Source organism: Apis cerana, linkage group LG5 (genome assembly GCF_029169275.1).
Source record: "Apis cerana isolate GH-2021 linkage group LG5, AcerK_1.0, whole genome shotgun sequence".
In the NCBI taxonomy this organism is placed as follows: domain Eukaryota; kingdom Metazoa; phylum Arthropoda; class Insecta; order Hymenoptera; family Apidae; genus Apis; species Apis cerana.
Window position 1 is genome coordinate 4462104 of NC_083856.1, and position 12667 is coordinate 4474770.

At 34.1% G+C, this 12667-nt stretch overlaps 1 protein-coding gene and 1 long non-coding RNA gene across 15 annotated transcripts in view; one reads left to right on the top strand and one right to left on the bottom strand.

Moving 5' to 3' along the window:
- The window catches only part of LOC107996518 (nephrin), a 419478-nt gene that overhangs the window by 167180 nt on the left and 239631 nt on the right, over positions 1-12667 (bottom strand). The gene's annotated exons all lie outside the window — the stretch shown is intronic.
- Positions 1-12667, top strand: part of LOC107996568 (uncharacterized) — a 32822-nt gene that overhangs the window by 5757 nt on the left and 14398 nt on the right. For 2 of the 4 annotated variants that reach the window (XR_009829616.1, XR_009829617.1), the window contains 3 exons: positions 4141-4817; positions 8763-9489; positions 9570-9711. This is a non-coding gene — a long non-coding RNA (uncharacterized LOC107996568). Of the gene's footprint in view, positions 1-4140; positions 4818-8762; positions 9490-9569; positions 9712-12096; positions 12224-12667 lie in introns of those variants that run through there. The other 2 variants (XR_009829615.1, XR_009829618.1) reach the window with 1 other exon arrangement.

Genomic DNA, 12667 nt, shown 5'->3' on the forward strand with positions numbered 1-12667 from the left:
CACTGGATGTAGAGTGCGACGCGCATTAAAGCTCGAAAATTTTCCAAAAACGCACTCACCGAAATGATCCATGAACGCGTTTATTTTCGTGGGCGGAACGAGCCTCGCGACCATATAAAAATATCCACCTTCCCTTCCGGTATCATGAGACGGCCATAAGAAGAAGCCCGACAAGTTGTCACGAATTGCAGGCAATTTCGTTTCCACCCCTCCATGCGAAGAAAGAAAACTTGGAACGAAGGAGAAGGGAAACAATCGTGAAAGAGGGATGAATGTGTATGTATGTGAATCGGAGTGGTGGAGAGATGGGACGAGGGGTAAAATTGTTTGTAAGTTAGGTTCCAGGATAGGTGGCACGCCTACGAATTAGTTAGTGTACGGGAAACGTGGAATGGTGAGATTAGGCGAGCTCGTAAGTTGCAGGTAATTTTCTTCTTAAAAATTAGGGCACTGGTGGCTCTACGTGCTTCGAAATAAGTTGGAAGAAATATGGAGGGAGTGGTGAAGTGGGAAATGAAAATTAGAAGAATGAGTGAGGGGATTGAGTGAAATGTAAGATGTAGAGAATGGTAGAAATTGATGTGAATGGAAACAAGTGAATAATCTTTGAACAAAATAGAAATGTAGAGAGGTATTAAATTAATCTTAAACTGGTTGGACACAACTTTCGAATCCCATTTCTTTCACTCAAGTTTATCAAATCAATCGATTCGTCTAATTCATCATTTTATTCACATCAAACTTCGATCATATCGATTACAATTATCAATTAATCTTCGTAAAATTCTCGTTTCGTTTAAAATAAAATAAAGAATGTTAATGCGTGCAGCTGCTTAGACGTCACATTAATTTCATATTATCGCTCGCTGGAATATTTGTCTCACCTCGACACGGCTTATACTTTTCGCCATTCGAACAGGTATGCAGGTATGTTTTTTCCGGCATAATTACTCGAAGGAACGATCTCACGTCTCGTTAGAAACGTTCCAACGCAAGACTGTTTCACGTCCACGCGGTAAAAAATTAAAACTTTGATCGCCAATTTCGAACGGTTTCGTTCGGTATGTCCATTTTTTGTTGGTCGACTAATCAGCCGATCTGACGCTGAGAAATTATAGCATGCGGCTACTGGCGCCAGATTCCGGTTATTTCCAGGTGCAAATAATTTTCTAAAGGTTTTCTATGCAGTAATGTGTAACGATGGAAAGGAGAGATAGATGAATTTTGAAAGGGGGACGGGCGTGGATCAGTCATGGTTGAGTGATCGTGAATAGTGTTAGATGGAGTGAAGGAAAATTGACGAAGGAAATTGTGCATTATTATATCGTATCGATTATTAATTATTTAAGGAAGAAATCAATATTTTACGTGTTCCTAAATATGCAGATGATTTTAATGAAAATATGAAGTAGTTGAATGAAGATTAATACATATGAAGAATATTATAAAAAAATTAATAGTTCTAGTCAATTGAATTATTAGATTTAAATCGTAATTAAAATAAAGACAGCTTTCGAAATTTCCATGAAATTTCTACTAGAAGAATTTAAAAATTTTATGAGCAAAATATACTGCTAGGAATAGAAGAAAAATAGAATATTTGTAAAAATCGATGGATAAATTAAACTAAAAAATATAAGTGAGAGAATGGTCGTAAATAAAGATCTTACGAACAAGAAAAATTTCAAAGTGGTCAAAATAGAATGTTTTCGAGTGAAACGAATGGTTGATTCAAACTTAAACGAGGAGTGTGCGATTAAATCAGTCTGAAACGGAGCCAACGACAAGAATTATCCTAAGTAATACAGTTGGAAGTAGATTGGAAGGAAATAGAGACAGATAGTGGGATGTAATAAAAGCTCTTGGTATACTTGAGAAAAAGTCGTAAATTAATCGACCGGAAGTAAAGAGTTTTTAAATTGGACGAATTTAACTTAGAACTTTAAGTAGAACAACCCTAAACGAGGCGGATAAATAACGACACAATGATAAAAATAATTGAAATGTGATGCTACTTGTCTCTGATCAAAATAAAATTTTCAATTTCTCCAATTTTCCAATATTTTAAAAATATTTTTGAATTAATAGTTTTCTCTTCGACCAATAAAATTTATAAACTGATTGTTCAATTAAAATTTTTTTAATCGCATAGTAATATCTTCCCCGTAATAATTCATTCATTGTCATTAATAATGTATAACGATAATTGACAGTAATTTTTTAACAAGTTATTTTACGGTTAATTTATCTTTCAACGTATTGTGATCGATAGATAGATTGGATATCGTTTCTTTAACAACGGTTTGTAACAACATCAGCGAAGGGCAGATAAAATATTCAGTGGCAATTATAAAAACAAAGTGAAAATTGCTTGAATCATTTATCAATTGCTTGAACAGCCTTCTGCAATATCTATCGTATAAAAACACGAGGCTGTTCATCGTCGAATAATACACGATAATAATTAATGCAATTTCTTTCGAGTAAATAGATTCGGAAGAACAGTTTAATAAAAAATGATTCTGATAACAATTAATGCCGAGTTGAACTTATTCGTTATTCAAAATAATGCAAATTAATAATTTAGGAAAATAATATATTTATTATTTGTCCTAGTATAACATATATTAAAATTCAATTTTTAAAAGATAATATTCAGTTTCTCTTTCTTATAAAATTATAATTAAAATTGGATATAATAATTTAAAAAGAAAAAAAAAAATCTTCGAGCTAATTATATTCTAAATCATTTCGAATAATTATTTCTCACTGAAAATCGTGCATGAAATGAAAGGAACAAGATCGACTGGTAACATCCAAACCCAAATGGCGACAGACGTCAAATGCATGCAGCTATAGAAATGAGAGTGCCGCGTTCAAATCGAGGTTTATTGATGATCCACGTAATGTGAAAACGAGGAGGCACATACCGATCCTGGCCAATTAAAAACGACACGTTGATCGATTTGCGCGAATATTTGCGCATCGTTTTCCATCGAGCTTAGTTGTGCAACCACCGCTTTTATCACTAGCTCGAATTCCACGATTTTACGCTGTTTCTCGTGCCGAGTGATTTTCCAATCGATGGACGAGCATATTTAAAATTGTAATTTTAGTTCTTTTTAGCGATGTCTCATCGTGTTTCATCGCGATTCATTTTGCGATGCGATTGAAACGCGTAATTACGAATCATATATCAATTGTCAATTAATCAATTTTCATACGCGATATCGACGTGGATTTTATAATGGAAGTTATAAAATTTACAAATGACGATTTTCCAAATTTTATCTCGTGTATTATAAAGTTTAAAAAAAATTGAGATAAAATAAAAAATGACTTCGATTTTTTTCTCGATGAAAATTTGAATACACTGGTCTATTGAATCGTTGATCCATCAGCCTTGAGAATTATCACGAATCATAATCGTTGAAACGAAGTTCGTAATGTACTCGAACAGGGAGGGGGCGACACATTCGTGCTCGCCATTTTCGATTTTGGAAAATCCGTTTGGTCACCGGTAGTCGTGACCCGCGAAACTCTTCGACAACTATTTGGAACGAATTCCGAAACTGTCCGATTAACCGGAAGGACGTGCCGGAAGTACATTTCTAGGGAACTGATGCAGTGATCGTAACCGTGTCGGTATTCGTTCTGCGGTTTCGCGCGGAGAACTATTCAGAACTGGCGGCCACCGTGGCCGAAACTGTCAATTTCCTTGGGACACTCACTCTACCGTCAAAAATACATCCAACCTCTTCTTTCTGTTCCGTCTTCAAGTTTCCAAGTAATGGGGATCGAGACGTTGGAAAAAGAGAAACTATTTTCATTTCGGCTGACATGGAATAAGTAATGATTGAAGATAAGATTATTTTCGATCACTGGTATAATTGAATTCTGAGAATTGAAATTACGCTTGATAAATACAAATAGGATTGGTTATTATTTTGATGGTATACTGGATCGCACATTGGCTGGATATTTCGTTGAATTATGCTGTAGAGAAAAATTGTTTTCTTTCATTGACGAATGAAATGATGAGTATGGACATTTGTCATGATTCCGTCTACGATGAAAATAAATTTTTATTTCACAATTCTAAATACGAGGATTCATTAATTCTTAACTCTTTTGTTTCAGAATGAAAAATTGTTTCCTCCCTATGGATAAAGAGCAATCCGATTATTGTAAACCAACTTTCCAATGCTCAATTAATTTATACGATACTTAATCAGAAAACCATTGCTTAATTTCGAATTAATTTTAAACAATTTTTGAGCGAAAGAATAAAATATCCTATGATCGAGACAACAAAGAAAATGATCATGAAATTATGGAAATTAGGAAGGAAGCGAAGAATAAACAAACCAAAGGAACTATATTTAATTAAATATTCAGGAAAGGAAGGAAACTCAAGAAAAATGAAAATGGCAGATCTGTCTGAGAAAACTTCTGTTAGTCTTTTGAAATCATTCTTCAAGTTTCATAACGAAAAAATCTTCCTGATAAAAATTTATTCGATGACCCCTCTCTCACAATAGGGGGTGGTTCACTTAGTGCGTGAGACGTGAAGAATTTATCCAGGGTGATTCTGTTCGCGCCAATGCATCATCAATCACTGCTCGATTCCGGCTTCTGTCTTCGATTGGACGCCATTTGTGTATCCAGTGAATCGGTTTTTGCGACCCGGAAATCAATAACACCCGCGAACAATACTTCAGAACGCTTACGGTTTTGCGAATCATGCTGAAATATCATTCTGATGGATTTCACGATTCTTTTCCTTCATCAGCGACGTGTATTTGTATTGTTGCCGAGTAAGTTTTTCGTTTTTTCTCCAAAATTTCTTTCGCATCGTGTCTATTTGTAATCTCTAGATTTTAAAGAAAATTTGGAACAAGAGAAAATCAAATTATTCAATCTTATTCACTATTTGTACATTAAATTATTCTCCTTCCGAAACTTTGATCTTATGATTATATGGATGAGAAAAAGAGGTAATAAAAATTTCATTTCCAATCAAATCTTTTGTATGAATTCACACAAAGAAGCAATAATTAATAATTTATATTAAACAGTCGTTCGTTTCATGAAAATTAAAAATTGTTTTGTCGTTGATCAAATTTTAAAACTTATCATTATATCATTATATATTTATACATTTTTCTATCGATCTAGAGAATAATAGAATCATCTTAATCAGTTGTTGAGAACTTTCCTGACGAAATTTAAATTAACCTACTCATTTTTCCAAGCTTCATTTCGCGTGCTTTCAATAAGAAGCAACCAAGAGATGAAGATAACGTTAACGATGAGAAATGAAATCGGTCGAGTGAAGAATCTGTACCCGTGGCGGATTTTTCATGGCGCCATCGGATCGGACAGAGAAGGGGTAGGTTGTCATCGAGGAGAATACGAGGGTTGAAAACAAAGCTCGAGATGAATGGCGCTTTTCGCGTGACACTCGCGAAAAACGTTTGTCCTCCTGTGAATCTTGATGCTCAGAGCTCGTAAAAATTTCAACAAGAAAGCCTCTTCCGGCTCGTGTGATTCAGGCCTCTTGCCTCTGTCTGCCCGAATGGAACAAACAAGATGAGGTTTAGATACCAGTCGAAGGAACTGGACTCGTTCTCGTTGAGAGATGTGCAATATAGTGTCATCTAATATGTGGACTATTAAAACGAATATTATAAAAATTCATCATTGCTTTTCGATTATGGAATATATATATATATATATAATCTTTTATCGATCGAAAGAATAAACTGTTTGAACATTGGACAAAAGGTGCTGCTTGTTAATTAGTGCACACACGATAACAATGACCTGTTATGCTATGCAAAAAAGGAAGGAGAGTTTGCACGAAAGAGAAGTATAAATTGGATTCAGCGATGCACAATGTAATTCGTTATTTTTCGTATCGTGTTTGGCTTTCCGCAAACATGACGGATATCGTTTCGTTCCGTGTTAATTATTCCATCCTTACATCCACATCCGTCTCTAATTAACGAAATTATCGTTAATCAGGAGAATGAATTGATAATTGGCTCGATCACCGTTTTGGAAAAGGTTTTAATCAATTTTGTCGACAGATTGAAAAAAAAACCGATTGTTATTAACTTTATGAATAATATTTTCAGGTATAAGAGGGAAATATTTGTTTATGATATAATAATAGATCGAGTCATTGAGATGCATTGTTCAGAAAGTAAAAATAATAAGTAAAATTAATAGTCAAGTAAAATTTTTTTTAAAAATTATTCAAAATCAGTCTATAATTCTCATTCTCAAGATGTTTCTCTTGGATTTAATTTATATAATAATTGAAAAATATTGTAGGTAACAAATTTGAAACATAAATTTAAAATTTCTGAAATATATCACAACAAATGTCAGGTTTGTCTGCTATATTCTGTTTTTATTTAAAATTATCTGACATACGTTATTATTAAATAAAATTAATTTTAAAATGTAAAGTAATGTATAATATGCGTATATAATATAATATATTTTGCGACGTATAATTTTCGAGAAAGAGAGAATCTCTCTCTTATGAATAAAATTTAATAAACGAAGTTATTTGACATATATATGTTTATGTGTACTCGTGCAGATAATTTAATAAAATATATAAATTTTTGCATATCATAGGACTGTTTTCCAGCAGAGACTAGGCAAAGCACCAGGTTAAATTAGTAGAAAAGATATTATCTGATTTTATAAAAGAAATTTTTAATTTTAAATATTAAATGTTTTCAAAATTTAAATTTATATATTTCAACTACACGTTTTTTTTTAATTTTAAATTTAAATTTAAATTTTCAAATATTAAGATTCTCTCAATGCTTTATCTATAATATAAACATTCATTTACTATTGCAAACACAATTTGAAAACTTCATTTAAAGTAATCTTTTGCATCAACGAGACCATCAAGATAAATCAAGACATTAGAAAACAATAATAAAAAAAAAAGAATATAAGAGAACAAAAACAAGATGGATCAAGGGAAAAAATAGACAGAAATCGGAAACAACGACGAACTAGAATGACATAAAGCGGGGACGGAGTGGAAAGAGGGAATGAACAAAGTAAAAAAGTCAGTAAAGTTTTGTACCAATGGCAAAAAATGCTTGTATGTCGCGCATCATCTCGCTTAATGACCAGAACAAGGGTTGAAATTAACGTGCTTTCTAGTTATTTATCGGCTGAGAAGCTTTCAATTCCAAGGGTGAACGAGTATGAGAAAGAGGGGTTTTTTTTTTCGTCGATTGAAAAAGAACATAAAAGTTGAGGAGGACACACAATGGCGCTTTCCTCGCGTGACAAGCGCGAGGAAACCGTTTGTTTACCGTGAATTATGTCGATACGAGGAGAGTAAAAAGAGAGACAAGGAAAGAGTGGCTCGATATGCTCCAAGTTGTGTGAATTTTTTCGAGGATCGGTATTTGTGGAAAATTTAGATGTTGGGAGAAAAGGATTTTAGAAATCTGTGCTTTTATCGTATAATATTCGTGCGAAATGTTTTAAAGTATACATAGAAATAAAATTTAATATTAATGGAAATATAAAAACGTGTAAATTGAATAATATAATTTACAGATCTTCAAGATTCCTTGACAGATTTTATCACAAGATTTTACAAACTACAAGCAACTCTAAGAAACGTACACGAGTATAAGTTTGACAAGTAATTCAAGTTCAGTTTCAATTTGACAGTTTATATTTCACATGAGAATTTCATCCGCAATATCATCAGAACTTTACTCGATCTACGTATATTCTTACCACGTTCATTGAATATTTCTCATATCCAAGTTACGATATAAAAAAAAAAAAATTAAAAAAAAATAATCATTACACGTTAAAAGAAATAATTAAACTTGTTTCGATTAAAATAAATCTCTCGTAAAAACGATTTATCTCTTTTCCTCATCAAAACCAGTTTCTCAAACCAGATTCGATGCAAAAAACTGGAAATGACTCGCGGCACCGGAAATCATCACTAAACGAAAGGGAAATCGTTTATTTTACCGTGTAAAAGAAAAAAATTCTATCCTTAATGAATCGTAAAACCTGCTACGTAAAATCCATTTTAGATCAGAAAATTAACTGGTCACTCGTCGATCCAGTCTTCTACTTTTTTTTTTTTTTTTTACGCGTGCAAAGGGAATGGATAAAGAACGTGGAAAGTTCCTCTCCGTATTTACGAGCGCGGAACTCGACGTGGAAAACAAGCACGGTCGAACTGGAATAAGTCTCTCAGATCCTCTGGAGGATCGAACAAAGGGGTGGAGCACTTTTAGTATTTGTAACAGGCTCGCTTTGTCGCGCTTAATTTCCGAGATTTACGAATCGATGGAAATTTACGCGAGTTACGGGGGCCGAATCTCTCCGTCCCCTTCCAACTTTCGAACCAAGCTCGAAAAGGCTTTAAACGGATTTATGCGTTCCCGCGGCCTCCGACTACTCCGTATTTCGACGTTTATTTCACGGACTTCGTTGTTTCGTTCTCTCGTTCCCTCCACCCCACGTTTTAACGTCTACCCATCCTCGCTGGAAAATTTTCGGCCGGATCGAGAATTGAATTAATTCTTCGTTGATCGCGTTCTTGGAAAGCTACGTCGTGGAGAAACGTGGAGACACTAATTCCACGTAATAATATCAAAGCTATCAAAAGATTTCAATTCTCTCGTTGTGAAATTATTCATTTTCATTTATCCTCATCGATTTCGATTTTTACTTTTAATTTCCATTTCCAGGGAATAACTTTTTGTTGTTGTACAAATGATAACGAAACTTGACCCAAAAATCCACCCACCAGACCTATATTTGAACTTCTCTATAATCGCTTTTATGGAATCTCGGCACAGACGTCGAGTGTTCCTCCGACTGCGAAACCTTGGAGGGTCGACGGATCGGTCGTGGTGGAAAAAAAAAAAAAAATGCCAGCCCCATCGACGTTCGCAGCGTTCCATCGCGGAAAGTAGAATTAATACGTGGCTCTCGTCCGTGAAAAAGTCAGCTTCATACTCCTGAGAGGCTTTTTGCCGGGCGTGGAACAAAGAGGGATCCGGGGAAAAGTTGGCAAAAAGAGTCGCGCCAGGGTTTCGCCGAACAGGGGGAAGAGAGATAAAGAGGTGGTAAAAAGGGATGGAGAAGCATCTTCTGGGGCGCATCAATCGCGAGGAACGCGAGAATTATCCCGAGTGAAACCGCGAAAACTAAATCCTGGCCCGGGATGAGGCGAAATTAATGCTCGCGGCTTGTCACGACAAGGAAGAAAGAGAGAAAGAGAAAGGAAAAAAAAAGAGTCCTATAATCTTGAAAGGTTTCTTACGAGGTCTCATGAGGATGGAAATGGACAGCCGAGTCGGATGAAAGGAGTCAATGGATCCTCCCTTGTGTGTCACATTTGCGAAAAACATCAATTCTTTGGGAATTCTAGGCTGTCATTTAATGAGATTTCGCTGTCAGATGGCATCTCAAGTACGTCTAATATATTTGTTTATATATTTTATCTATTTCTTTTTTTCCTGTACTAATACTTTTTTCATACTTTTTTTTAGATATTTGTACACAATATAATTTGAGAAGAAACACGAGAAGATCCTGCTTAAAAATTTCTTATCTTTTTTTGGTGATGTATGTATTAATATTTAACGTGTTTCTGTATAGAGAAATAAATGAAAGATGGAGACAATGATGAATAGAAACGTGAAAGGAATATCAATTCATAGATATTTTCATTTGTGGAGACGCAAAAAGAAGATAGTTAAAATGGATTCTAATTTGTAATGATTCCTACATCGAACCAAAATTTTTACACTCATAAAAATACTCGATAATTTCAACGCACAGGATAGAATTGTAACGAATGCATATGTTAGAGCAAACTTTAACCACATATGCGTTTCCATGTAAACATTTCTTATCTCTCCCTAAGAAATTCTACCATTTTCTTCTCGAGTATGCTTCTCGAAATATGTTCTGTTTCCGCGTAACTTTCTTTTTCCTTTGCCGCTCGTTATCTTTTGGTTTGCCGCATCTTCGGCTTTGTTAAGGGCTTTGTATGAATTTGCATGGAAGTACATCATGTTTTCATCTTAGAGTTTTCTTAGGGTTGTCTTAGGCTAAACATAGGAATTTTTTTCTAGAATCCCTTTGTAACTTAGTTCCTATTGGTCTTGTTTTGTTGTTAGTTTGGCCTTTGAAGATTTGAGAATTTTTCTTCGGAATTTGAAGTATATTTTTTATTATTATTCATACTTATTTGGTTACGTGTATCACGAGATTTTGATTATTTATCTTTGTCGTGTAATACATTGAACAGAGAACAAGAAAAAAATTTTCCACGATTTATATTATTATATGCAGTTGGAAAGAAAGCGATGGAGCAGATTGTATTACTTTACATATAATTCTAAGCAATTTATTATACATAAGATGTTCTTAATAGATAAAACACATTATTTAAAATGATTAGAATCGCTGGAAAAATTTATTTCTACAGCCATTATTCCCTGATTCATCGGATAAAACTATATTATTTTAAAGGTATTATAAAGTACTTCAAAAATCTGTTCCTATAATCTTCGTTCTACAATCTACTTTTCGTCTACGATCAACTCGAGCACTTCCACTCTAAAAATCCATTCTTATAATCTTCATTCTTCTAATTCCTCGATTCACACTTACTTTTCATTTACAATCTCTCAACTTGTCCAATTCTAAAAAATCTACTTTCATCCAATTTTAAATGTCCTATAAAAATAAATTGAATAAAAATATTCAATCAACACATCAGATGGTCACTAATGGTTTTTCAGTAAATCTTCATACGTTCCACTCATTTCTCGAACTCACTATGCCACAATGATTCATAAAAATCTAGGATTCTAACAATCTTTGTTTCAAATTCTCGAGAACAATTGTTCTTTAATTAATCTATTTTCATCTCCACTCTAATTTAATTCAATTTAAAGTTATTTTTCCATCGATAGAATACCTTCCTCCCCGCTCCTTCAACCATCAAAATAACTACAAAAATATTCAATTAACGAGTCGAAGGGACAAAATTTTCCCTTCCACCCCCTTGCCAGTTTTTCACCGTAAATCTTGGACCATCCCAATTCTCAATACGTCCGTTCATCCCTCTCAACCCGCCCCAAGACCTTCTTATACCCGGTCGTTCGGCCGCCATCCCTCTCCCCTGTCGACCATCCCTCGTTCCGGAGGAACGACCACCCGTTGGACCGTTTAAAACACGGGGGTAGCGCGTGCTCTTTCCGAGGAAACTCGACATCCGGTACGTCAATCCGCGCTCCTTTTAAGAGCACCGATTCGAGAACAACTCCCTCCCTCGAAACGGCTGTTCCTTCGTTTGTTCGGCCGATGGCCGGACAAACGTGGCACCGACTTTCGACGATGGCCGGAACGAGACGGGGAAAAATTAAGTCGATAAATCTGTAATCACGTCCGCCCCTTTCGACCGTGCGCCAACCGAAATTATGACACTTACATCGGCTAACTACTCTTGCTACTCTCACCAACCCGGTTCCACCTTCTTTTTAACGCTTTCTTTGGGAAGAAAGAATTTATATTAAGGCGGAGAGAGAGGTTCGATGTGAAAGTTTTGAGAGCTCTTTTTATGTGTGATTGTGTAATAAAAATACTTTTAATAAGGTAAATGAAATGTCGAATGAAAATATTAGACATTTTAGAATTAATAAATATTGGATGTTGGTTTGTTTTAGCTGTTATGTTGAAATAAATAAATAAATCATCCTGAATCCTTTTCATCCTGAAATTTTGTATGAGATAGAAATAAATATGAACAGTCCTTTTCAAAGTTATATTCTAAAAAAGTTGTGAGTCACAAGTTGAAGAATATATATAGAGCAAAGATTTTTTAGTTTTAATTTTAAACTAATTTAATTTTAGTTTCGAATGATATACATTTATGGGAGATTGAGAATCTCTGAGAGGAATGGATTGACAGAAAGTCAAACGGTTTAAAAGTCTCAACTATTGAGTATATTTCTTTCGTTTCTTAATGAGAAGCTGAATTATTAATTTTTATTATTTTTTTTGTAGGTTGATCAAAGGAGGAACTCTAAATTTTTCTTTCTATCAACTTCAAGACTTTGCTTTATTTCTTTTTATTAATTATGCCAGAAGAGAAAAATTCCAGTGTACTCGAATCAATATTAATTCAATTAAGGTAATCTTCTTAATAATCTTTTGTAAAAGAAATTGTTATTTTTCAGAAATTTAATCAGACACGTTATATCTTAAGTTTCCAGTCCACTACTTTCTACTTTTCGTCTTTCCATTGAGCATGCACATTGAGCAAAACTTCCAAGACTTTAATCTTCTTATCCCAAAACGTATTTGTATACAATCACGAAACTCTTAGCACATTCCAAGTATTTTCTGATACTTTCCACAACAAAACAATTCTACTACAAACAAGGATATCTCGAAATTATTCGAAGCAATTGATACAAAACAATTTCTAAAACATACATACATTTCTAACATTTTCACATGCCAGTAAAAATTAACAATTTATCCTGCAACTACAAATTTTAATCTCACGTATTCACAACATGCAATCAAATAAAAATAAACTAAATTTAGAAATTCGATAAAATCAACTCTCGCC